This window comes from Leptopilina heterotoma, unplaced genomic scaffold (genome assembly GCF_015476425.1).
Source record: "Leptopilina heterotoma isolate Lh14 unplaced genomic scaffold, ASM1547642v1 Lhet_211, whole genome shotgun sequence".
NCBI lineage: Eukaryota > Metazoa > Arthropoda > Insecta > Hymenoptera > Figitidae > Leptopilina > Leptopilina heterotoma.
The window spans coordinates 715,432-742,714 of record NW_025110928.1 but is presented as its reverse complement, the minus strand read 5'-3'; the positions used below and the strand labels follow the sequence as shown (position 1 = coordinate 742,714).

Genomic DNA, 27,283 nt, shown 5'->3' with positions numbered 1-27,283 from the left:
AAAAAAATGTTTTTGTCGGACAAAATGTATTGAATTTACAAAATGTTTGCCAATTAGTAGTAGTAATCGTATTTGTATCAAACAAAGCTTTATTAATCACTTTTAATTAAAAAACTAGTAGTAAAAATAAGTTTTAGTTAAGCAAGTGGTTTTAATTTCTAAAAATTATACTGACTAGTAGTAAAAATAAATTTTATTCAGACAAAAGTGATATAAATTCTTAAAAATATTACACTACTTAGTAGTAAAAATTACATTTTGCAAAACAAAATGTTTTAAAGTGATAAAGTAATAATCAATGTAATAAATTTTTTTCTTTCAGTCAAAATTAAAAAAAAATTCATTCAAAATTTCTTTTTCGAATTGTACTTAAATTTCTAATTTTAATTTTGTAAATTCTAAGGTTTGGGCTAATTTTAGTCTAATATTGAATAATTAGTTGTAATCAGACAAAATGGTTTAAATTCTCAGAAATTTTGTTAACGTTTTAATGTAAAAACGTTTAAAAAAACGTTTTATATCAGAGACAAGATTATTAAACATTTGTACTGAAAATAATAATAAGAAAAATAAGTTTTAGTCTGGCGAGTGGTTTAAATTTCTGAAGAATTCTCCTATTAAGTAGTTTAAAGCAAATTTTTGTCAGACAACAATTTTTTTCAAATTTTTGAATTCAAATAAATGTATGCAAAAATATATTTGTGTTATAAAAAATTATAATTAAATAAGTTTTAGTCTGACAGAATTGAATTTCTAAAAATGACATCCACTGGTAGTAAAAATAAATTTTAGTCAGACAGAATGATATAAATTTCTAGAAATACTGGTATAACTAGTAGTAAAAATTATATATAGTCAGACTGAATAATTATTATTAAAATAAATTTTATCTTACATTCAAAATTATTTTTTCTATAATTGGACTTATATTTCTAATTTTAATTATAATTTTGTTATTTTAATTTTTGGACTACTTTTAGTTTAATATTGAAAAATTAGTTGTAATAACAAAATAATAACAAATCACAACAAATAAAAACCGAATTGTAATAACAAAATAATAATAAATTGTAACAAATAATAACTGAATTGTAATAACAAATAATAATAACAAAATTGTAATAACTATAAATAATAACATAACAAATTATAATTATATAAATAACAAAAATGGTAATAATTCTTAGGAATTTTGTTAACTAGTAGTAAAAACGTTTTATGTCAGACACAAGATTATTAATTATTTAAAATTAAATAGACATTTTTAAACTTTTTTAATTCAAATAAAAGTAGTAAAAATTTGTTTATGACAGATAGAATGATCTAAATTTTAAATTGTAATAGATTTTGTGTGTCTTGGTTCACACAATTTTATTAGTCACTTTTAATTTAAAAACTAGTATAGGAAAAATAAATTTTAGTCAAACTATAAATGTTGATTAGTAGTAAATACATTATGTGTCAGACATAACTTTATTAAACGTTTATAATCAAAACACTAGTAGTAAAAATTTATTTCAGTCAGACGAATGATATAAAATAGTGCTGATTATTAATAAATAAATTTCTCCGAGATCATTACGGTTTGTATATAATTTTAATTCTAAAAATTGCGCTATTCAAAAATAATGGCAATTAGGAGAAAATTACGAAAATATGCTCACGTAATACATACGAAAATGAGAATTATCGAAAATTCCTTCTTCCTATTATATTATTGAATATGTATATCATTATAAATTTAGCAGGCGAGTGTATTAGAGAGTAAAGCAACACCTGTTATCGAAGACGTGCAACACATCGGACAGTGGCCCTGACCTAGGAGCCAGGATAAGCTCTCAGTTTCCATGGCAACGAAAACCCACACCTGCTAGGTAATCGCTGGTATCGCCAGAGGCCACAGAATAGAGAAACATCGATCTTTGACCTGGGATTGCGTTCACCGTCTCTCAATGGTATACATTCTACCATTCACAGTTCTATGGGTCCATATGGTGCCCCTAACAAAATTATCCTATGGTTTCTCTCTCTCTCTCTCTCTCTCTCTCTCTCTCCCTAGTCGAAAAGCCAGACAATATATCTTGGATCTCACAGGAACATTTTCAGTAACAAGTATATATAGATATTCGTGAAATGATCAGACAAGCCTAGAACCAGCACATTCAACAAGAGAATTCCCTTTTGTTCCTTGAATAACCATTGATGCCTGGAGCGATTGTTCGGTCATGTGATTAATCATGAATTCGACGATTAGACGTAGCTGCACTACAACTTGATAACTGAGATAACACCCTCCCTGGCGACTTGTTGATAATCTTCATTGTCGATCTATATTAAAAATTCCTTCACACGTGACTGTGTCAAATGAAAATTTTGTCTATTTCAATATTCGACTAAAATTAGGTACACAAAAAATTAAAATAACAAAATTATAGCTAAAATTAAAAAATTTAAGTACGCAATTAGAAAAATTATTAATTATTACTTTCTGACTTTAAGACATTTTGTCTGACTGTATCCAATTTTTACTACAAGTTATAGCATTATTTCTGCGAATTTGTATCATTCTGTCTGACTAAAATTTATTTTTACTACTAGTTTTTTAAATTAAAAATTTAAAAGTGATTATAAGTTGTGTCTCTAAATTTGAATTTGTAAAAATGTTTACTAATTTCAATTATTGACTCACTTTTTGCTTTTGAATTGGTAAATTTTACTAATAAATAGTTATTTCTACTAATTTATTAGTAAACTTTACTAATTCAAATTTCAAAAGCAAAAAGTCAGTCACTACTTCAAATTAGTGAACATTTTTATTTTACTAATTCAGATTTAGAAAGTAGTCAAATAAATTTGGTTGAATTCAAATCATTTTGTCTGACACAAATATATTTTTACATACATTTATTTTAATTAAAAAAAGTTTATAAAGTTCTGTCTGACTAAAATTTTGCTTTTACTACTTAATAGCAAAATTTTTCATAAATTTAAATTAGTATTTTAATTACATGTGTTTAATAATCTAGTGTCTGACATAAAACGTGTTTACTACTAGTTTACAAAATTTCGAAGAATTTAAACCATTTTTTCTAACTGCAACTAATTTTTCAATATTGGACTAAAATTAGTCAAAAACTAATTTTACAAAATTAAAATTAGAAATTTAAGTGCAATTTAAAAAAGAAATTTTGAATAAAGGATAAAAATTTATTACATTAATAATTATTAATTTTCACTCTAAAACATTCAGTCTGTCAATATCTAATTTTTACAACTAATTAGCAACATTTCTAGGAATTTATATCATTCTGTCTGACTAAAATTTATTTTTACTACTGATAAGTATAATTATAAGAAATTTAAGTAATTCTGTCAGACTGAAAATTATTTTTACTATTAGAGTTTTAATTAAAAATAATTAATACAGTTGTGTTAGACAAAACGTTTATTACTAACAAAATTTTTAGAATTGAAATCATTTTATCTACGCAAATATATATTTACATATATTAATTTTAATCAAAAAAATTTATAAAATGTTCTGTGTTACCAAAACTTTGCTTTTACTACTTACTATAAAAATTCTTCAGAAATCAATCAATTTAATTCACTTTAGTATCATCAATTTGATACTTTTAAGAAAACTGTGAACTTATATTTACTACTAATTGTCAAAATTTTTGTAAATTCAATACATTTTGTCCGCGAAAAAAAAACATTTTTTTTTTAATACTAATCACAAAATTGCATACTATTTAGAAGAATTTTTACTCATTTTGTCTGACTTAAACTTATTTTCACTACTGGTATTTCAATTACAAAAGTTTCATAAAATTGTGTCTGGCCCAAAACGTTTTTTACTACTTTTTTCATTTTTGACTAAAAGAATAGTAGTAAAAATAAGTTTTAGTCTGGCAAGTTGTTTAAATTTCTAAAAATTATAGTGACTAGTAGTAAAAATAAAGTTTGCTAAAACAAAATAATAATAATTATTCTGTCTGACTCAAACTTATTTTTACTACTGGCATTTTAATTACAAAAGTCTAATAAAGTTCTGACTGGACTTAAAACATTTTACTACTTGTATTCTTATCATCTAAGTCTTGTGCATTTTATTCTAACCTCAAATATTTTTCAACATTAGTCAGTAACATTTTTAAAAATTTTTTTTATTTTCATTCTTGATACTTTCATTTTTAATACTGAAGTTTATTAAAATCCTGTCTGGCGCAAAACTTTTTCATATCACTGATACGTGGTATTTATAATTAATTTCAACGGAATTCATTTACAATTTCTATTCAAAGGATTTATAATACTATTAGTTTTATTAGATTTCATTTATAATTGTAATATATAAATATAACATAACAAAATGAAAAAAAACATATTTTTCTCAAATTGTAAACATCATTTACTTTTGATCGAATTTATTTACAATTACGTTTAAAACAATTTATTTTTAATTACTATTAATATTTAAAAAAAAATCTTATAATGAAAACAAGTGTCTTCCTTTTGCAAAAATTATCCTCATAATGAAAGAAAAAGCATTTCTTTTTGAAAAAAAATATTAAATAAAAAATATTAGTACAAATGAAAGAAGAAAAATTCTCTTCATTGCCGAGTATTTTCCTCGCAGATTGAAAATATTCATCTAGCATTGAAAAAGACTCTTCTCATATATAATACATTGAAAGAGTATTTTCAATCTACGAGAAAAATATTTCTTTTAATAAAGAATATTTTCTTTAGTCACTATATATAAATTTTATATTGTAAAAAAAAATTTTCTAATTTTTTAATTAATTTTTCCTTTTTATCAACGTAGCATAGAAATAAAGTGTATCTTAATTAAAAAAATAAAAATATTTCTACTTTCTACACAATATAATTTGTATTCCTTTGATAAAGAGAAAAAATGATACAAAATCAGTAAAGTCATTGAAATTTTACCAAAAGCATAATCGAAAAAATATTTTATATTAATAGAGTTGTTAATAAACCGTTAATAAAGTTGTTAACGATGAAACTCACTTTACTGTAAAATTATAAACCTATTTGTTTTGGTTGTGAAAATTAAGCGTTGTGTCAGTGCAAAATTAACCATCAAATGCTATCATTTGACTCTCATGAATTTTAATTAATTTCAATGGCTCTGCTAATTTTGAATTTTATAATTTAAAGGATATAAATCTATTTGACAGTCATAATTGATACACTAGTAATTTCAGTACTATTTATATTTTCTTAAAAATAGCGAGTCATTCAAAAAGTAAAAAAAAACTACTGAAAATAATTAATTTTTATTTTTTTGTTAATAAAAAATTGCACAGAAAACAAAACAATTCACATAAGTAGAATATTTTGTCACGTATACCTACGTACAGAAAAAAATATAAGTTAATTATTTAATTAGATCGACTGATGAATGCTAAAATGGTGAATAATTGTTATTTGATTTACAAAATTTAATTTATTATTACAATTTTATATTCTATTTTTTTATTTATTTATTTCTACATTCTGTGTTCTACTATTTTTCTATTCCAATATTAAGAATTTTTTTTTTAGAAATACAATTACACTTTTATAAAAACTAAAATAAAGATTAGTTAATAAATAAAATAAAAATTTACTTTCAAAACTTTTAGAAATATTATAGAAAATGCAATAAAAGTTTTCTAGAAACGAGTCACATCGATTTTGCTATTGAAATATAATGGAATATCCCTCTGGTGGGCATTTGGAAAAATTTATTGATTTCCGTAAAAATAAAATACTATTATCACTATATATGAAGATTTATATACCTTTGAAAATGGAGAGAAACTAAAGTGAAACGCAGAATTTGTGTAGAAAACTGGTATTCTATTTTCGTATTCCATGTCACGTGTCGTGGACATCCACAACGTTGTCTAAAAAGATAAAAAAAAAAGACGAAAAATGAAAAAAAAAAAACCATTGGCCCGCGTGGACCAGAAATACTATCGCGTATTTCTATACTCTCCTTACTTCCGGGATGTCTCTCCCTACTCATCGTTTATGTACTCTCACCTTTTTCTATTCCACTGGCGTAAAACTTTCGCAAACATTCTGTAATGTCAAAAAAAAAGAACGAAGAAAAAAGAATTCCCTCAGCAAACAATCACAAAATTCTATAGAATCACTTCTTTCTTAGATAGGAAAAAAATCAATTTCTTTTTGTAGATTTGAAAAAATAATTATAACAAAGCAAACGACTATTTATTTTTATTCTATTCTTAAATTTTTATATTATTTCTATTTTATTTTAATTTTATTATGAATTTATTTAAACTATTATAATTTCTTTTTTTTCTTTTTCTTTCTCTTTCTTCTTTTTCTCCTTTTTTACTTTCTATTTCATTTAAAAAATTTTTTTTTTAGTATTATTTAAATTATTGGTTGAGAAAATAGAGCGGAAATAATGTCTCAAGATTTAGACTATTTATTTATATGAGAAAAACAAAAAGAAAAAAATATTTTTTGCACCTAAGTCAAATTGATCAAAATTGAAAATTTAGTTGTAAACCTATCTAAATTTTTGTTAAACAAATCTTTAACGTTCGAGTTGATTGTATTTAAATTGTCCAAATACATTCGGTCATGTAGATTTCAAAAAAAATTTTGCTCCTATTTTTTATTTTCCCTTCAAAAATTTTTTATTTTTCCCTTTTTTTCAGAAACTTCCACAATACAAAATTTTCTATTGTCCAAAATTTGTTTTTTTTCACTAGTTACCTTTTTCTTTTTTCAAATTATTATTATTAATTTTATCATTTACTTTCTTTTATATTTTTTATTTATTATATTCTTTGATTCTAGTATTATTTTAATATTTATATTTCATTTATTATTTTTATCCAAAATATTTTCCCATATAAATTGACTTTTTTAAAAAAAAAATTATCAATTTTAAAAATTATAAAATTTAAAAAATTTCTAATTTAAATTTTTGCTGAAAACACTAAAAAAAATTCAATTTTAGAAAAATTACAAATAATTGCAGAAATTCAATTATCTTCGAAAAAAAAGGTAAATTTCTCCTTATAAAACTCAATTATGTTCAAAATTTGAAAAAAAATTCTCGTAAAAATGCCAATTATTTTTATAAATAACCAAATTCTTCTCCAAAGTTCAATTATTTTCATAAAAGTCAAAAAAATTCTTGTCCTAAATTCAATTATTTTCAAAAAAATTTATAATTTTAATTATTTTCAATATCTAAGATTGTAATAAAATTTCTAAAAACTAATTCAATTATTTAAAAAAAATTTTAATAAAATTGTATGTAAACATTTAATTATTTTCAAAAATAATAAAAATTTCCCCGCAGGAATTCACTTATTTTCATAAATAATAAAATTTTTTTAAGGAATTCAATTATTATTTCCATAAAAAATAATTTTAAATTCTAGAAAATAATATGTTTAATAACAATATTTTTAAAGTTGTTTAATTTCAAAAAAGTTTTAATTTGAAATTTTTGAATATCTTAATTCCTATGGAAAATCCTGTTCCAAAAATAAGATTAAAAATAGAAATTGTGCAAATATTTTTCTTCTTTTTCTAAAACAAAATAATAATTTTGTTAAAAAAATTGTGATTCATAAACAAAAATAATAGAAAATAAATAAATTTTCTATTTCTCAATTACAGTTGTTTAACAATTTTCTAATTTTGTTTAGAAGTAAAGAACAAAAATCAGCATAATTCCAATTTGACAAAACATAATATTTAACAAAATTTCAGTCTTTTAATGAAAAGAATTGAAAAAAAATTCTGATGATTTCTATTTGTCATTACAATTTTGAATTAATTATAAAATAAAAATAATTATAAATTCATAAAATTTTATGAAATTGCAAATAATATTTTTAACAAAATGTTAATGAACAAAAAAATTAATGGACAAAACAATGAAATTCTCGTAGAGTGAGAGGCGAAAATGAATTCTTAATTTTAGATTATTGTTTTTTTTCTCTTTCTTTAAATTTCAATAGAACATTCAAATACCATACATAGGTACTGTAATGGAATTGCAAATGACGTAAATTCCTATTTTACATAAATATATATATAGTTTATGTGTCTGTTTCTTTGTAATTCTCAACAATTCTGCTTTGAGAATGATATCTAAACCACAAGAGGACTCTGTGAATAGAAGGTAGACAGTAAAAGAAAACTCAGTGTTTATTCAGTTGTATATCCGAAACCAACGTGTTTCATTCCACTCATCGACTAGTCTCTGTGCGACTATTTCGGATTTCAATAAAAAAAGTTACAAAATATAATTACAATGCTAATTTAAAATTAGAAATTTTCGGTTATTAATTATTTTGACAGAAAACATCATTTGTTATCAAGATTTAAAGAGTATGTATTATTATTAAACAATTTATCAAATTCTATTTGTAGTTGTTATTCTACTTATTTTATTAATTTATTTCTATTGTTTATTATTTAATTTTTAGTATTTATTATTTAATTTTTTTGTACTTATTATTTATTATTTTATTTTCAGTACTTATTATTTATTATTTACTATTTACCATTTATTACTTATTAAATATTAATTATTATATTATATTATATTATAATATTAATTATTTATTTTCTATTTTTTGTTTTTTATTTATTTAATTTTCATTCATTATTTATTTGTAATTACTTTAGTCAATTATTTTTCTGTTCTAATATTCAGTATTTTCTTTTAAGGGCATTTGAACCATGACGAAGTCACAGTTTAAAACATTTTTATTGAATTTTTAACTAGGATTAAAAAATAAAATAATAAATTTAATAATGACTAATAAATAAAATAAAAAGATATCGAATTTTTGTTGTAAATAATAAATAACGTAAATATAATATAAATACAATATAATTGTTACTGTTAGATAACAATATATTTATTATTTATAAATTAACAATAATTTATAGATAACAATAATATAAAACATAAAATAAGTAGTAGAATAAATAATCAAAAATATAAAGAATAAAATAAATAACATAATAACTAATAAAATAAGTAATTAAATAAATAGTGAAAACTAATACAAATTTTGAATACTATTTTTATTGATTTGAAGAAAATTGTTAAATTTTCACAAATTGTTTAAATTAATGAAATGTCAAAATACCCCATGAAAGTGAAAAATCGAACAAGAAATGCAAGTTTAAGTGCAAGTATTTTAGAATTTAAATGTAGTTTGAGTAACATTTGCTATAAGGTGTAGGGAGTTAATGAAAGTTTTCCTAAGTTGTTTAAGTTGAGATACAAAGAGATAAAGTTAAAGGATGGAAAAGATGGGAGGAGTGAAAATGTGTTTCGTTTGCGCCTGTTTAAACTCGATTACTACACAGCACGAAAAGAGCAAAGTCTGAATAATATCTGTCACTGTCACTGCACTCTAAAATTATTCTTTCCAATTAGCGGGTAATGAAAAGAAAAAAAAATTGAAGAGAAAAAAAAGAAATTTAATAAACAAATTATTTTAAATACATTAAGTTAAATAACATACATTTTATGTATAATATAAAAAAAAATTGGATAAATTGAAAAATTAAAATCATCTGGTAAATAAAAATTTTAATATATAAACAAAATAATAGCAACAGCAAGGAAACTGAAAGAATATAAATAAATGAAATATAAATAAATAAATAAATACTGACACATAAATAAAGAAATAAAAAAGAAAATAAATAATTATCTATCTAATTGAAGAATTTATATGAATGAATTTAATTGAAGATCAAAACAAAAATTAAATAAATTGAAATCGTCTCCTTTTATTTTTTTCAAATGAAAAAAGAAAAAAAAATTGCAATCGAAAAAATGTATTCGACATTAAATAGACGCGGGGAACATTTGAATTATATAAATTGAAAATGCATGGAGAATTTTTCAGTAACAGAAAGATTATGAATTTTTTTTTTCGTGTGCGCGCGAGCGCAATCGAAAACAAAGGGAGAAATGAAGTGGAAAAAAAAGTGGAATGAGGCAGGAGAAAAAAAAACAAAATGAATAGACTTATGAATGATATCAAAATCGAACAATCTCCGATACTCGTTTTGCCGTTTACCATCATCGTGTGGTGCGCGTCAACCAGCTTTATTGGCGAGACTCCCGACGTTTTTATTTCTCAGAACAGGTGTCTATATGTGTTCACTGCAACAACACGCTATTTTTACTATACAGTGAATTTTCCACGCTACATAATATTAACGATAGCCCTCTTGGCAGACACGATGAGATTTTCTCAATATTTTTGCCCACTCGTAAGTATCTTTATAGATGTAGCACTTTACACTTGGAGTGTATATTTAAAAAAAAAAATAAATAAACTCCCCAAGAGGCTATTTCTATCACTCTCGAGAGTGAATACTCTAAAAACTGTATTAATTCATTCATTAACGTTTTAAATTGGTTTTTTGTTTCTAAATTTTCTAAATTTAAAAATTTATGAATTTTGAAACTCTAAATTACTATATTAGTAAAATTTTTAATTTCTTTTGAAAAGCAATTTTTATTTTCATAATTTCCAAATTTTAATTAATATAGTTAATAATAAATTAATAATTATTGAAAATTGAATTTAAAACTATGAAAAAAATTCAAATTAATAATTCTTTTAATTATAGATTATTTTATACAAATAAAAAAATTACGAATTAAAAAAAATTAAACAACTTAATAAAACAAAATAAAAATCTAACAAAATTTTAAAATTCTAAATTAAGAAATAATTTCGTGGGTGTCTACTAACCGGGAAAAACCGGGAATAAGCCAGGAACTTAATGCCAAACCGAAAATTTTTTCACCAATTTAAAGAAAACTTTATTATTTTAATTTGTGTTTAAAAAAATCGCTTTTTATTTCAATTTTTAAAGATATTTATACTGTTCTCTAAACTTGAATTAATTAAAAATAATTAATTTTACAGTAACAAATCAGTCACTGATTCAAATATAGTATGTAAATAATTTTTAAAAAAAATTATATAATTAATAGAAATTTTGTAAAATTCAACTGAAAATAATTAAATTTGTTCAAGAATTTCATTAAAATCTTTTTAACAAATCGAATTTTCTCAAAGTATTTTAAATTTTTCATGCAATAATCGATGAATAATTGAATTTTATAAAGAGTCACATTCTAATGTATTCATGTTTATTAGTGCGAAGATTAATAATTAAAAATTGTATCAGTTAATTTAAAAAAATATACACACTGAAAATTTTGTAATAAAATTGAATTTTCGCAAACTTTTTTTTAAACTCTGAAAAATAAGATTTTTGAAATTTTTCAACTCTGTTGTTTCAAGACAATTGAATTTTTATAAAAAAATAATGGAAAATTATTGAAATAATTGAAATTTCTTTACTAAAAATAATTAAATTCTTTTAAAGAATTTTATTTTCAATTCAACTATTTCCAAAAATAGCAAAATTCTTTTGAATATTATTTTAAAAAAATATTCTGCACAAGAATTCAATTATTTTTATACATTTACATAAAATTCTAAAAAACAATATTCAATTATTTTCAAAAGTAATAAAATTCTTCGCAGAAATTTAATTATGTTTAAAATTTTTTTTTAAATTCTCAAAATTTCAATTATCTTTATAAATAATTAAATTGTTCTCCATAACTCAATTATTTTCAAAAATTTTAATAAAATTCTACGCAAACATTTAATTATTTTCATAAATAATAACATTCTTTGGAAAGATTCAATTACTTTTATAAATAGTAGAATTATTCTTTGCAAAAATTCAAATAGTATCAATACATTTTTATAAAATTGAATTAATCAAATTTTCAATTATAATTATGAACTTACATTTTACCAAAAATAAAATTTTATTTTCATTTACACTGTTACTCCCACTTTCACTTTTACCAAACCAAAACTTTTTTTTTTTACTTACACTTTCGCTTTCATTTAAATTAAAATAAATTTTTTTTCACTAACACTCTCACTCTCATTTTTATAAAAATTGAATTAAATTTTTTTACTTACATTTTTATTCCCACTTTTACTTTCAACAAAACGAAAATTAACTACTTTCACTAAAAGTTTCACTTTTACTGCAACTTAACAGCAAACAGTGGCAATAAAATAAAATTGTTCTGAAAATATTTTGACTCCTTTTGAATTGTTAGTTTCCCTAAAAATTGATATAGATTTCGAAATCTATAATTTTGCAGAAAAAATATTTTTGTATCCCCAAAAAGTTTACCAAATGAATAATTTTGCTAAATAATTTGCAATCATAATTTTTGTATACTATTTTCAAGTAAAATAATTAAATAGCAATAGTATTCTCAACCTAAACATAATTTTCGAAAATAATAAAATATAAATTTTGTATTCACCAATTCTTTTGCAGATACAAAAACAAATTTTCTACAAAATCACTCATAGATTTCAAAATCTACCAATTTTTAGGAAAAATAAAAATTGAAAAGTATTAAAAAATATTTTTTCGAGACACTTTATTGTATGACTATTGAGTTCCTCACAAAAAATTACTATAAAAATAATTTTAAGGAATATTTAAAATATTTTCTTGATAAGTTTTCATGAAAATGATAGTGAGAGTGTATGTGAAAAAAAATTATTTTCTGTTTTGGTAAAAGAGGGGTGAGAGTGAAAATGAAAAAAATTAATATTTATTTTGATGCAAGTGAAAGTGAGAGTGTAAATGAAAAAAAAATTATATTTATATTTTGGTGAGAGTAAAAGTGTAAGTGAATAAAAACAATAAACAATTTAATGCAATTTAATGCTTTTTTCAATTATTAAATTTTTAAGAAAGATATTAAATTAAAAAATCTAATAAACAAAATAAAAAGCAAATAATAATATTAAAAGCTAATAAATTAATTATTAAATATTATTAACATATTAATAAAAATAATCGTTTCTAGTATTATGGACAAATAAGTAAATTACAAATACAATACAAGTAAATTACCAAAAAAAAAATAGTAAATTAATTAAAAAGAAGAGAAAATTTAAATTGAAGAAAATAAAAAAAGAAATAACTAAGGAAAATTAAATAATTTTTCTCCTATATTTAATTAATATTATTACATATTTATATTTAATTATTATTATACAGCAACAATAAATAGATAATTTATTAATTAAAAGTTTTCCTATCGATATTTTTTAAAATCGCAAAGAATTTTGCCGAAAATTTAAAAAATGTTTTGAACATAAAGAGGAAAAAAATGCCAGTAATATTTTGTGTTGTACATGCTACTTACATGTGTGTATGTGGCTGAAATTCGCATTATGGAAATTGTGGTAAATTTTTCACTGTATTTACCTATAAAATATTCTATTTTATTTTTTATCAGTATTTAAAATTTTTTTTTATATTCAAAAGCATAATAAAAAATAAAATTTATTTATTTAAGTATTTAAAGGTTATTTAAAATATTTATATATTTTAAACAATTTTCATAATTAAATTCATTAATTTCTTAATGCATAAATTTTTTCTCCACTTTCGTACGTTTACTAAAATGTAATAAAATGAAAATAAAGAATTTTAATTTTATGTTTCATTTCAACTTATAATGTCAAATTAACTCTATCTAGCATCTTTTATAATTCTCAAGAACATGTAATTGCAATTACGGTCAAATTAATCAGCCTGTGACATTAATAAATTATTTGAAAAAATTGAGGTCAATTGTGTGATTTTCGAGTTAAACTTTTATTTTTCAAGACGAAGAAGAATTACAGAGGGTAAAAAAAATTGTCGAACAAGGTGAAAATGTTTTTTTTTTGTTAAAATAAAAATTTTAAAAACGCTTTTCCGAGACAGCTATTTCGCAAAGGGGATTTCTCTTAAACTTCTCGTAAAACTTTATACCACAGTGGAGAGTCAAGGAATGAACGTAGTGTAGAACGACTTTTTCATGCAGTCATTCTCTCTAAATTTATATCTTTTGTTCTCACTTGACCAGCGGTGTATGTATTTCTTATCATTTCACTTTTATGTCCGTCTAACCCATATACCCCATAATCTTTTACTGCATTGTTCTATTTCAATATTACACCCTTCAAGAGTTAAAATAAAAATTATAATAAATAGGAAATATTTTATTTATGTAATAATTGTTTACAATAATTAACAATTATTCAATAATGTTTTATTTGTCAATAAAATATTTTAATCTTATATCTATTTTATATATATTTATTAATAAAATTGTTATTTTAATATTGTAGCTTTTTAGAGTTAAAATAAAAATTAAAACAATTAGGAAATATTTTATTTCTGCAAATCGTTTATCATATTTAATAAAAAATATATTTTTTATGTTAAATAATATTTATCAACTTTTAGTTTATTAATATAAATAGTAATTTAATATACTAGCATAAAAATAGTAATTTTCGTCAAATTCAAAATATTTAATTAACAAAAATTTTATAATAACGAGTAGATAATAAATTAATTAAATACAATTAAAAAAATAAAATAAATATCATTAATTGATTTTTATTGGTATTAATTAATCAAAAGTTCATTAAACTTGGTAAAAAAAATTAGTGTTGACACTGTAAAATTGCCGACGTTTTTTCCTTCTGTGTTTTTTTTATGATCAAACACGAGTACAAGGAAAAAAAAGAGGAAGCAGAAAAAAGAAGCTAACAAATCCGCTAATTTCTCAGCACTCGACTATAATTGAGTATTTTCAGGGGGAAGTTTTCTAACGAACTGAAAACTCTTAAAACTTGAGGAGTGAGAGACCCCATGTTGATAATGTCACAGAGTCACTACAGTTGAAATGAAAGCTTTTTTACTTTCAGTGCTGCATATGAACACTTAAAAATTCTTAAGTACATAGTCACAAAAGTGCTATTAAATAATTTCTCATCTAATTTTTCCACGAGTTGTCATAAAACGCTTTATAGTTTCAGTTTCAGGATTAAAAAAAAAACAAAAACAAAAAAAATACTTTGTCAAATTTTTATTTTTTAAATACCTCTATATAATTTTTATTTCGTTAATAAATATATTTATTTTTATACATTTTTTGTCTCTTTTTACATATTCAGAGACAAGTAAAATTTTTATTTTTAATAGTACATCACTTTTTTAATTTTGAATCAATCAGTTTACAATGTTTAGCAAAAGTCCACCATCTTGGATCCGCCATATTGGATTTTGAAAATCTGACTACAGATTCGTAAAAAGCGAACCCAAAAACCAATATATGAGTGATTCATAAAATATAATAAATAAAATTATTTCTTATAAATTATTTAATGAATAATTTTTAATGAATTTAATTAGAAATTTTAAAGAACTTAGAGTTTTGAAAAACTTTAACAATTCAAATTCTTCTAAAATTAGATAAATTTTTTTAATTTATATTTAATTTATTATTAAATAATGGATTTATAGAAGAATTTTAGTTAAAAACATTTTAAAAAATTGAATTTTTGAGAAGTTACAAATGATTGCAAAAATTCAATAATTTTTAAAAGTAATAAAATTCTTCGCAAAAATTCAATTATATTCAAAAATTTTTTTAAATTCTAGTCAAAATTTCAATTTTGTTTATAAATAATAAAATTCTTCTCCGAAATTTAATTACTTTCAAAAATTTAATCATTTTCATGGAAATTCTGCAAGTTTTTTATTTTAATAATATTTGAACATTTCTATTATGATTAGACTCTAATAAAAATCCGAAACCCAGAGGTGCTCAGAACTTTTTTAGAATTTATTTCCGATTCAAAAAAAATTTGTTTCTTGAAAAACGACGCTGGTTTTGACAATTTTTTTAAACAATTTTTCGTGGCGATTATTAAATTTGGTTTTTTTTCATCAAATTGCAGTTTTTTTTATTAAAGAAAAACTTGCAAAATTTCCATGGAATCTCGTGGGAAATTTCAATTTTGTTTATAAATAATATAATTCTTCTCAAAAATTCAATTACCTACTTTCAAAGATTTTAATAAAATTCCTGGAAAAATTTCAATGATTTTCAAAAATTTTCCTCAAGTCAATGATTTTCAATATATCTACTATGTTCATAAAATTTTTCAAAAAAATTAAATTATTTTTAAAAAATTTTAATAGAATTCTATCCTAATATTTAATTATTTTCGTAAATATTAAAAATTTCACATGAATTCAATTATTTTCATAAATGGCAATTTTTTTTACAGAGATTCAATTATTTTTATAAATAATAAAAATCATTGCAGAATTTCAATTATTTTTAATACAATTTTAATCGAATTCCTCGAAAAATGAAATTAGTCTTAAATTTTTTTATTAAGATTCGTCGAAAGAATTCAATTATTTAAAAATTTGTTGGTAAAATTATTTATTTATTTATAAACGGGCAAAGTTTTAGTAGAGTCCAATCGTTTTATAAGAATTCAATTTTAAGAAACATTCAATTATTCAAAAAATTATTTATTTTTGTATTTAAATAATTGTATTCTCGTAGAATTTTCTACTAAAAATTTGAATTTTTCATACTTTTAATTAACAATTCTGCAAAAATTAATTTTTTTGAAAAAGTTTAATTGAATTTTTTTAAAATTATTTGCTCTCTAAATCTGAATTAGTAGAAAGTTACTAATGAAATGACGAAAAGTCGTCCACCAAATGATTTAGTAATAATTTTACTAAGAAATAGTGAAATTTTACTACTTAATAGTATAGAGCTTTACTAATTGCCTAGTAGAATTTTACTATGACCGAGTGATAAAATCATTATTTTATATTAGGTATAAAAATATAGCTCCTGTAATTTTTTCAAAATTATTTTCATCATTTCAATTCAATTATTATTGTATAGAATTTTTAACAAAAATTCATCTTTAAATCAATAATTTTTAATCATTTTTGAAAAAGCTCTTTGAGAATTTTCAAATTCATTTGTTTACAATTCAATTAATTTACAAAATTTCGATTATTCGAAAATTGTGATTGTAAACAAATGTATTTGAAAATTCTCAAAGAATTTTTTTAAAAATGATTAAAAATTATTGATTTAAAGATGAATTTTAGTTAAAAATTCTATACAATAATAATTGAATTGAAATGATGAAAATAATTCTGAAGAAGTTACAGTAACTATATTTTTGTAATACCTAATATAAAATAATGATTTTATCACTCGGTCATCTTTTATTATTATAAAACATGAAGAAATTGACCATTCCGAGTCGAAGACTCGAAGTGATCAATTTCTTCATGTTTTATGATAATATTCTTTTAAGTTGTTGAATTTTAAAAAGGTTTCAATTTTAAATTTTTGAAAATTTTAATTTCTATGAAAGAATAATAACGATTAAATATTTATTTAAATTTAAAAATGAATAAGTTATTGATGTTTTCGAATAATTTTACAATTAAAGAAATTCGTAAATAAATGTAATAGAAAACTTTTTGAGTATCTAATAATTTTCAGTAATCAGAATATTCTTTAGGGTCAGGAAAAATTCAAATTTTTTCTCTCGAAATCCAGGAAAAATCATGGAAAAACAAAATTAAATTTTTGTAGGTACGTTTTTTTGTACTTACAGATTCAAAAAGACACTATTACTGACTTTTTCACCTTTCACACACGGAGAAAATTTATTCATGAAATTTTACTGAATTTAGTTCGGTAAAACTGGGATGAAGTGTCAAAACAGTAATTTTTCAAGAACTAGACTGTAAAAGAAATTGCATTGAAAAATAATGTAAAAATCATAAAGCTCACGATACATGTATTAGCGCTTCAGTTACAGTTCGGTAAAACGTAAGCCAAGTGCTCGCTACATTCATATTTATTGAATAGTTCGGTAAAACGTAAGATAAAGTCTTCGGTAAAACTGACGAGTTGCAATTTACTGAAAGTTCGGTAAAATTTGAAGAACAAAAATAAAAAATAATGTTACTTCAGTAGATCTATATTAATACTGCCGTAACTCTCAATTTACCTACTTTAATCACTACCTAAACCCCCTACAATTGTTGACGAACAAATACTAATTGATACACCTGCCTACAGTACATTCTAAACGCATACACTAATACACACATCGCACGCTTTACATTAATGCTTCAGAAAGTTTCAACTGTCCTTATATATTAATCTCAATTTTGTTTCACCGCTTGTGAGAAAGATTCAAATTAATAAACTATCGTTGTACAAAATTAAAAATTATTTATATTCATGAATCAATTCTAACTATATTCAAGGTTAATTTATGAAATATTTTTAAATTATGTTTTTATTATTATAAAGAAAAATGTTTAAAATTTTTACATTATTAAATACATTAAATTAAAATTAAAATTACATTAAAATTACATTATTATTATTATTACATTAAAAAATGTTTAAATTTGTATTTAATGGAATAAAACAATAATTTATGAAAATCCTTATTATTTTCAAATTTTTGTGTTTAAAATTAAAAATATACATATTAAAAGTGCAAGTTGGAAATTATTAAATTAATTAATAGAAAATTAATCTTTCTGAAATATTAAATAATAATTGTGAGGTATTAAAAAGCGAAAAGGAAATAATCAAGTAAGCAAATAAGTAGGTAAGCAAGTAAGTATGCAAATAAGAAAGTAAACTAGTAAGCAAGCAAGTTTTTTTTTGCTTACTTGCTTACCTACTTATTTACATATATACTTACATACTTACTTATATGTTTAATTGCTTACTTATTTATTTCCTTTTTGCTTACTTACTTATGTTTATTTGCTTACTTACTTACTATTATTCATATTTAATTAAAATGAATAAATTATATGTTAAAAAAATAAGTATGTTATTGCCATTTTATATTTTCTTTTTACTTGATTTAAAAGCATTTATTACATATTTGGCAATTAATAAGTGTTTAAAATAATTAAATAATTGTATTTTAATTTAAATAATAATAAAATGATTATTAATTAAGTCTAAATAAGTTGGAAAAATCAACTATTAGTGTGAAAGTCTTTCATTTGACTGCGGGACACTTGAAATAAAGTATTTCAATCCAGAAAACTAAAACTTTAGGCAAGTCAAGGAAGTTTTACCGAACTATTCCTGAAAACGAACACTTTAGGCAAGTCAAGAAAGTTTTACCGAACTATTCCTGAAACGTTAGTGCCCATCAAGGAGGTATTTATTTAATTTACATTAAACGTTCAGTTTCAATTTTTTTTTCAACTTTTACAGTACTAGTTCTTAAGGAATAAAGATATCACATTAGATTTTAAATATTGTTACCGAAAAAATAATATAGAAATTATTAAAAATTACGATTATGCTACTATATCCCAACTTTATTGAAAAATTCGGTAAAATATAAGGAACAAATTTTCTTCGTGTGCACATATTCGAAAAATCGAAAAAATATTTTATTAAATTCTCACTCTTGAGTATGAAATAAATTACTTTCAATAGAAAAAACCATATAATTGAAAAAAAAATTAAAAAATCAAACTTCAAAAGTAGCACTTTCAGAAAAATCATTCTTGTAAGAAAAAGGAAATTTAATAAACACAACAAAAAAAAACGTACCTACAATTTTTTCATATTCGAACCTAATTTGTTTAATGTTTCGAGAGAATAATGTCAAAACTTGTTAAAACAAGAGGAAAATTTATCTAATGAAGTGTCACATTGTTGACGGGCAAACGAGCATAATACGTGCGGGGATATATAGTGTCATGATGCTTTTGGTGATTAATTACTCGATTTTGGAGAATTGCTGACTAAAGGCCTATATTATCAGCCGATATGCATATATATATGTAGTTTGGCACGGCATCGAAAACAAGATTAATAACCATCAATCTAACATCGATTCTCATAGTTTTGAAGAAATGAAGCAAGAAAATGAAAAAATTCCTCATCTATTCAATGGAAATATAATTTTCTCCACAAATTATCATTATATTCATATTGAATATCCCTCTAACAATTTTATTGAGTTATATTTCCGTCTTTCATGTTAAGAGGTAGTAGATTTTACTCTGGAAAATTCATCCTTCTCCATTTTCTGAATATTATACATACACATATATACATATATATTGAAGAAGCATTTTCTTTTATTGTCTTTTATATCCATATATCCTTTTGCAATTTTATGAAAATTTTACAATCGTTACATTTCCTCGATATGAAATTCAACTCTTTTTTTTCATAAAGAAATTTTTTTTTCACGATTTCAGAAATAATATATATTCTTTAAAATTTTCGATTCTAATTTTTTTTAACTTTGATTTTTTAATTCTGTAATTAATAAATGCGAGAGGGGGATTCAAAAACGTGTATCAGCTATGTGGCAAAAAATAAGTGCTGACAACGGAAGGTTAAAACTTAATAGTTAAAACAATTGAAAATTGAAAATTATAATTAATAAAAGTCTAAAATTCAAACTCAATATTTAGGAGAAAAATTTTAAAAAATTAGAATTAAAAAATTAAGAATTAAGAATTATAATTTTAATGAGAATAATTGGAAGGAAGAGAAATATAGAGAAGAATAGAAAAATAGTGGAGTAACGTGGTTAATTTTATTTTTATTTTTAAATTGCCTCAATTTGAAGAGAAATATTCCTCTGCTAGACGAGTCTCTGTATATATACGTATATATATGACGAAACGCACTTTCCTTCGAGTTAGGTGGAGATTGAAATTCGAAAAGCCATGCTCTTCTCCCGAAAGCTTCATGAAGTATTCAAGTGTAGGCTTTCATCACAGTACATTCTCTCCTAAAAGCTCAGTCAGCGAAAAGGACGACAAGTGATTCCTAAATGGATTTCGTTCAAAGAACTATGTACACCAAGGCAAAAGTCTATATCCTGCGAAATGTTGAATTTCAAAGCAAACTATCATAAATGAAAATTTTCTAGCGAGTTCAAATTTTTATTTTCATTAATTCAAAATATTATTAATGAGCGAAAGGATTTATTTAGTCGAAATTATATTATTAAAGTGAATTTTAAACAAGTGAATTTCTATTTTGCTAAATTTTCGTTAAACTAAAAAAAAATGACCGCCATCTTCGATCCGCCATATTGAATTTTGAAAATCTGACTTCAGATTCGGAATCAGCGGCAATTTTTGTATCACTAATGTACAATTTAAATTTCTACTTTCTAAAGATATAAAATAGATTAACCGCCGAAAATTATTTTTAAATTAAAACTATCAACAATCCGCGCGGCTAACTTCTTATACTACCTTTTTTTAAATAAAATTAGCAATTTTAAAAATAATAGAATTTAAAAATTTTCTAATTTAAATTTTTGTTGAAAACACTAAAAAATTTCAATTTTAGAGAAATTACAAATAATTGCAGAAATTCAATTATTTCAAAAAAAAAAAATAAAATAAAATAAAATTCTTCTTATAAAATTCAACTAATACCTAATAAATTATTTTTAATGAATTCAAATTCTGTCATTAAAATTGAATACTGATTTACACAGAATCAGTTATTTTTAACTAATTTAGAAGTTTACAGTTTTTCTAATTTTTCTAAAATTGAGACCAATAACGGTATCAAAACGTCGCATTGTAACAATTTTATACATTTTATCGTCTCAATTTCAGAAACTTTAGAAGAACTGTGAAGCAAAACCGGTTTATTGATGGAAATATCATAGAATTCCGATTAAAAATAATTGAATCTAAATATTTTTGTATCATCAGCAATTAAAAGTCTTGAATTGCAATATAAACCTCGACATATTTAAAAAGAGGGAGGAAAAAAAAATTAATTTGAAAATCCAAACTCATGCAACCGCCTTTCACGCATATTTAAAGTTTCAAAACAGAATTTCAAGGGAATCGTTTTCGAAATGTTGATGGTTGGGGTAAATTGATAGCGGAAGAGGGAGGAACCCAACGTTTCCATGAGCGAGAGTGAGCGAGAGGATGGTTTTAATTAAACCGCGAGAGAGGAGTCACGTTTTACTCTCCTCGCATCCTTCTGGGGCGTACGTTTCACTTTTTTGTAATTTTTTTTTTTATTTTCTTTTTCCCTCGCGTCTTCTTCAGTGTTTTTTAGGCGATAATAGAGATTTGCTAGGCACACTCTGAAGACTTTTCTTCTCAATAAATTTTTTTTCTCTCTTATTGCAGTCGGCTTTTAGGTTTTTTTTTCTTTTTTTTTGTACTTTTTTGCTATGGGTGCTTATTTGCCGTTTCTGGACGATGTCAAGAGGGAAAATTCTTTTGCCAACTCATCCCCCTTTTCTCTCTCATTCCCCTTATTTCTATACTCTTTTTATTTTACCCACGAGACTTTGCCTTTATCGCACGAGATCTCTGCAGGAGTTTGGCTATTCTCCGGTTTGGCAACGATCACTGTAACGATTTAATCAGAGAGGAAAAAATAAAATTACTTTATCTGCCTCGAAAGTGTCAACGTATTTTTATTGTCTCTCCGGTGCTAAATATAAATAAATAAATACATGTTGTTTTGTGAGAAAAATTTTTTCGAAGATTTATTGAATAGAAATTATTTATTACTTTCTGTAAATCACTCACAGTAAATCGTGAGGTATTAAAAAGTGTTGCAGATTAAATTAACACCAAAAAAGATTAAAATAATCAATTTTGGTGTTATTTTTTACAATGAATGAAATTTTAGTTTATTACATTTTTTTATAACTATAAAACATGAAGATATCGATAACTCCGAGTCTTCGACTCGGAGTCATCGATTTCTTCATATTTTATAATAATTAAAGATGACCAAGTATTAAAATCATTAATTTATATTATAAGAATATTATACTTCTTCAAATTAATTTTCATTATTTCAATTCAATTATTATTTTAAAAAATTTTTAACTACAATTTTACTTTATATTTATTATTTGTAATAATTTTCGAAACAGTTCTTTGGCAATTTTCAAATCCATTTGTTTACAATATTCAATTTCACGAAAATTCAATTATTCCTAAATTCTTTAATTAAATGCATATTAGAAAATAAAAACTTCAAGTAATATAAAAGAAAATTCAATTAAACTTTTTCAAAAAAATTAATTTCAAAATTCAATTATTTCTAAAAATTCACGCTATATTGCTTTTAATATTCAATTATAATCTAAATTTTAACTGAAATTCATTTTTATGAAATGAAAATCAATTTTTATTAGAAAATTCTACAAGAATTTAATTATTTAAATGCAAATGTAAATAATTTATTGAAACATTCAATTATGTTTCTCAATATTCAATTCTCATAAAGAATTTTAGTAACAAATTTTTAAATAATTGAATTCTTTTGTCGAATTTTATTAAAACTTGCATGAACATAATTCATTTTTTTCAAGGAATTCAATTATATTTGTATGAAAAATAATTGAAACGCTACGATGAGTTTTATTATTAGTAAAAATAATTGAATCCTTAAGAAGAATTTTATTATTCTTGAAAATTATTGAATTTCTGCAATAATTTGTAACTTCTCTAAAATTAAATTTTTTTCTAGTGTTTTTAACTAAAATTCTTCAATAAATCAATTATTTTTAATAATTTTTAAAAAAGTTCTTTGAGAATTTTTAAATTCATTCGTTTACAATTCAATTTTACAAAATTTGAATTATTCGGAAATTCTGCAATTAAATATATATTGAAAAATAAAAACTTCAAATAATTTCAATAAAAATCCTATTAATCTTTTAAAAAGAATTAATTCTACAGAATTTTTTGTAAAAAATATGAAAAATTAAGAATTGCAATGATTTTAGTTTAAAACTTTTTCAAAATTTAATTATTTCTAAAAATCCACGTTATAATGCTTTTAATATTTAATTATAATCTAAAATTTTAACTGAAATTCATTTTTAAAACCATTTTTATTAGTAAATTCTACGAGAATTCAATTATTTTAATAGAAAAATAAATAATTTATTAATTTCATGTTTCTAGAAATTAAATTCTCATAAAAAATGTTATCAACAAATTTTTTAAATCATTAAATTCTTTGGACGAATTTTAATAAAATTTGTAAGAATAATTTCATTTTTCGAGGAATTCGATTAAAATTGCATTAAGAATAAATTAAATTCTGCAATGATTTTTATTATTTATGAAAATAATTGAATTATTGCGAAGAAATTTATAAAAAAATTTATAAATAATTGAATTCCTGTAAAAATTTTTATTATTTATGAAAATAATTGAATGTATGTGTAGAATTTTATTTAAATTTTTTTTAATAATGGAATTCTTTTGGAAAATTTTATTGAAATAGTAGATATTGAAAATCATTGAATTTTAGAAAACTTTTGACAAGAATTTGATTAAAATTTTGTAAAATAATTGAATATCATGACAAAACAATAAACACTAGAAGTTAAAGAATGCTATCAGTATACAATTTATTAAGCAAGATTTTTATTTTTCCATTTTTCAATTAGGCGAAAAATCATTTGGAAACATTTTTAAACTGCATAATATTTAGTTAAATTGGTTTAAAAACTGCCTATATATATCAAGTTTCCCCTTTTCGAGGAATTTTTTCAATTTTCAAGGTTATTTATCAGAAGAAAGATTTGATTTTTACTACTGATGTCAAATTTACAACAATTTGAAAAGTCGTTCTGATTTATTCTTCTGTAACTAATGTTAAATTCACAAGAATTTAAAGAGGTTTGACTATAAATTTACTTTTACTACTTGACAAGAAAAATTACAATAGATAATATTTGTGTTAAATATACAAAAATTAGATTTATTATTGAGACTATAATGTACTAAATTTACAAAGGTTTTAAATTTTTGTCTCGCTGTTACTAACATTTTCCATTAGAATTAAATTTTAAGAGAACTCTTTCGCCTTACTGACGATGAAACTGAAATTTGATTATCTACTTGTGTAAAAGAAAAAGAAACATGAGAAGTCTGACTAAAAATTACTTTCTCTACTTACAGCGTAATTATGCAAGAGGAGAGAAAAGTTATGTCTTACTAAAATTGGCTTTTACTACTAATATAAAGACTAAAAGATTTTTAAGAACTTGTTTTGAAATAAAAGTCGCGACATAAAAAAATCTGAATAATTTTGTTCATTTTTTTTAACATAATGATACGCAAGGGGAAAATAAACAGTTGCCTGACTAAAGAGCGAGTTTATCACTTATGTGAAAATGAGGAAAAATTCATGAGAGTCGATTATGTCATCTTCTTTCAACTTATTTGTCCTTCATTTTTACTTTCACTTTCACTTTGATAGATTTTTATTCTCACATTTTGTTTCTCGTTAAATATAGAACTAGAAAAAAACACGAAAGTTTCGTCTAGTTTTTAGTTTTTCTCTTAAAAATAAAAAATTACTGTCAGTGTAAAACCAAAATAATATTGTCTGACTAAAATTGATTTTTACTACTTAAAAATATCATTATTCATAAATATAAGCAGAAAGCAACTCTAAATAAAAATAATGTTTAAAGTTTTACATCATAAATTCCAAATTACTATAATAATTTCTATATAACAATAATAGTAAGAATAATAATAATAAAAAAATACACTGAGGATGAAATTTTCACAAATGTCTCTCGTTTGTATCTCTAAAAATATAGTATTTAGTGACATGAATTCGAGCAAGTATCATATATGAGTGTAATTGAATGTGACTTCTCTACCTCTTCGCTCGAGTTTTGCACTTCCCCTTAGTTCCTTGAGATGATGCCTCCTCGTAGAAAATGCTTTTTCTCGGTAAAGTTTCTCTCAACGATATACTCGTAAGAGGCTTTTGAGAATACCACTTTTGGAGACCATCCGGAAATAATGTCTCTTGCCTTCTGTTTCGTATCTATTGTTCTTTGGTTGAAGATTCTAGTTACAGATTTAAGAACCTCTTCGAGTATCAGCAAAAAACTTCTTTTTTTCATCCTCTTTCAAAAAAAAAAGTTGAAATTCTCCATGATCTCACAATTAAAAACAAAAAAATTATTTCACAATTTATTGTCAAAGATGACAATAAATTGTGAAATAATTTTTTTGTTTTTAATTGTGGGATCATGGAGAATTCAAACTTTTTTTTTATTAAAAGAAAATATTTACCAAAAATTTTGTTTATTTTACTTTTTTTCTTTACTTATTTTATTTATTCCGTTTCATTTTTTTTGTTACTCTAAATAAAATATAAAATAAATAATTATTTTGCACCAATTATTATTATCATTGTTATAATGATAATAATAATAAAAATAGGTAAAAAATTCCAAAACTTGGAGAATTCACAATTTAAAATCGTTGCCTGTCAGTTTCTAAAATATCTGATACACACGACCACAAATATTCGACATTGGAATGCGAACGATGGATTAAGTACTCGCAATGGAATTCGATTTTTCTTCTTCCATACAAATTTTATTTACAGTCTGCAATGCAGTGATATTTAGTATCACCAAATGGAGCAATAAACTTAAATGGTTTTTCCTTTAGGAAAACGAAATAATCTTGCGAAATATAAATTGCAAAATAGTTAAAATGATATTAAACTTGAACCGTTATTATTTTAAGAAGCAAATTTTCGAATTGAAATTCAATACACTATACATTTTAATTACTCACCACATTTTATAACTAGATTTTATGAACAGTATTTAAATAGCTCGCATAATTTTCTGAATTATTTGAAATTAAACCAATATTGAGAGTTAAACGAAAAACAGATTAATTAAATATTAAATAATTTAATTAAAGTATCGTATTTATATATAATTATTGTAAACAATAATGACTAATTGAAAAATTTAATAATTAATCGAATATATTTTAAAATTCGAAATTAACAAAAAAAAAAAAAAGAGTAACAAGTTTCAAGCAAAACCGAGTGATTTTTATCTTTTTTAACCGCCATATTAAATCGGCCATTTTGATTTTTTTAAAACAAACACCTCACTCGTAAAAAACAATACAGAAAATATTAAAAGTAAATTTTGCCTTTTTTTCTAATATATTTTGCTTTGCAGTAACAATTATTAATATCAATAAAAAAAAATAATTTGCAATTATCTTAAAAATCTGACGTGTAGTAAATAAACTGTTTCTGTTGCTCGGGTTCAAAACCTTCTATTCCTGTGTAATAAGAGGTTTATCAAAAAAATGTTTCTTTTTGAAAATAAAATTTCTTTTATTATTAAAGAAAATCGAAATGAGAGTCCCTTATGACACAGGAAGTTATTGTTTCTTATTTTCTGAGAAATAGAAACATCTCAGAATGGAAAACAACATTTTAAAT

At 22.4% G+C, this 27,283-nt stretch overlaps 1 protein-coding gene across 3 annotated transcripts in view; it reads left to right on the top strand.

Moving 5' to 3' along the window:
• The window catches only part of LOC122501551 (inactive dipeptidyl peptidase 10), a 248,201-nt gene that overhangs the window by 97,537 nt on the left and 123,381 nt on the right, over nt 1-27,283 (top strand). The window contains exon 1 of one of the 3 annotated variants that reach the window (XM_043611096.1): nt 8,237-8,397. The exons of the other annotated variants lie outside the window; for them this stretch is intronic. The gene's annotated coding sequence lies outside the window, so the exon portion shown is untranslated. Of the gene's footprint in view, nt 1-8,236; nt 8,398-27,283 lie in introns of those variants that run through there. 3 annotated transcript variants of the gene reach the window in all.